This window comes from Tachysurus fulvidraco, chromosome 2 (assembly GCF_022655615.1).
Source record: "Tachysurus fulvidraco isolate hzauxx_2018 chromosome 2, HZAU_PFXX_2.0, whole genome shotgun sequence".
Taxonomy (NCBI): Eukaryota; Metazoa; Chordata; class Actinopteri; order Siluriformes; family Bagridae; genus Tachysurus; species Tachysurus fulvidraco.
Genome location: NC_062519.1, coordinates 31,923,920 through 31,925,679, shown reverse-complemented (window position 1 = coordinate 31,925,679; position 1,760 = coordinate 31,923,920). Strand labels below are relative to the sequence as shown.

At 37.2% G+C, this 1,760-nt stretch overlaps 1 protein-coding gene across 1 annotated transcript in view; it reads left to right on the top strand.

Annotated features, from left to right (window-relative positions):
- use1 (unconventional SNARE in the ER 1 homolog (S. cerevisiae)) overlaps positions 1–224 on the top strand; it is a 7,150-nt gene extending 6,926 nt beyond the window's left edge. Inside the window, exon 8 of the mRNA XM_027158756.2 lies at positions 1–224. This exon is cut by the window's left edge and continues 459 nt beyond it. The gene's annotated coding sequence lies outside the window, so the exon portion shown is untranslated.
- The last annotated feature ends 1,536 nt before the right edge of the window (positions 225–1,760 follow it).

Here is a 1,760-nt window from a genome sequence, read left to right as displayed (position 1 = left end):
TAAAGATTTTAGTCTTGGACTAGGACATGTCTTTGGGTGATCAGCAAACAGACCTCATTGACTCATCACATCCTTATACTGGGCTCTGTGCTGTGGCACCTACACAAGCATCCTGGGGTTAAACAAATAGAAAATGGACTCAAACTGTGTTAATGTCTATTGTAGAAATGTGTGCAGGACTGTGTCTCTCTTTTATCGTTTCTTTCTAAATCACATTAACTGCAGAGTTTTTTGTCTTTTGTTTGTTTGCATCCACTGTTGACAGTTTCTAAAAGTAGTTGGTTCTGTTTCCCAAAATAAAAAGAATCGAGTCAGTTTATATAAACCACTACTAACCAATGTGACTGGGATAAAGCGCTTCCAGCAGACATGTTAAATGTGCCAACGGTTTAGCAAGTTCCAGGAGCTTCATGTTTGCTTGTACATAACTAACCCTTTGTTTACAGTAGCAAGCAATGTCAATCAATTTCCTCAATTCTTTGCATGTTATGAATCCAAGGATTCCTCAAAGCAGTTCTATGGTACGTGTGAGGCAACATTTCTCCAGCTCACAGCTTCACAGCCTATTTGCAGTTTATCCTCACAGAAGCTTTAAAAAAAATCAAAGAACCATGATTTCATCTAATTCTGTAATATTTGACCTCTTATTACATGCATATAGAGACTTTACAAAGAAAAATCTAGGCTTGGATGGAAGTAGCAGATATTTTTATACTTTGCTAATCTAATTAGGGAGTCCTGAGAGTACAAAGCCAAGCACATAAGACAAAAGAACAACTGATAGTGTGTGGTTTAATTTGTTGATTGTGTTGTTTCAGAAGGTATTTGTTGAAAGTAGCTGCTTCTTTTTATTACCTTTAAAAGTGCTAGCTAGGCCACGCCTACTCAAAGCAAAATCATCCGATTGTAGCATGCCGGTGTGAACTTTGTGTAAATAACAACCTCTACATTGGGTCCTGCAGGATTTGGGAACTGCAGAGACTCAAATCTGAATGCGTTTCATCCACTGACACATGAAGAATGGCTGACGTTATTTGACATGTCTAGGTAAAAATAGAAAGAGAGAGAGAGAGCATGGTATGACTGTCATCAGTCAGTAAATTTTGTACAGTTTAATTTTAAATCCAGCCAAGGGTTTATCTGGACATGTGTTCTGTCCTCATGGATGATTTGCTCTGTGTTTCATATTTTAATCATTTGCTCATTATTTAGTGTGGCCTCACTGGGGTTTGAAGTGACCGAGAAAGCACAGGTCCTGAGGTCCAGCGCAGCAGGAAGCTCTTCTGATCCTCTCGTACACTTGACTTTGTGAAGCTGAAGAAACCTTCTGAAAGAGAAACTTGCCTGATTTGTGCATTCTGTCAAGCAAAATTTTCTTCTCTCTTTTTTTTTTTCAAAATCCATCCTGTGGAAATGAATCAAAGTCAAGAACAGAGCCTTTGCATCTTTTTTTTTTTTTGTTTGTTTTTAATTAAATTTACTCATTCGTAGTCTCCTATCTTTCTCCAGAAAAAAAATCTCTAAAATTGAAATGCACATTTAAAAAAAAAAGTATTAAATCATGCATGTGCAATAGCTGTTCCCTCATGCATAATGTATACCACCATTCAAATTCAACTGAAGAAAGGAAAAAAAAAGGTCTTCTTTCTTCAAGTCCCGCCCACAGAGTTTGACTGACAGTGCTACCTTGTTGACAGGAAACGCAAATGAGATTATGTAAAGATGAAACATTGCAACATTTAAAGGAAGGATTGCAATTA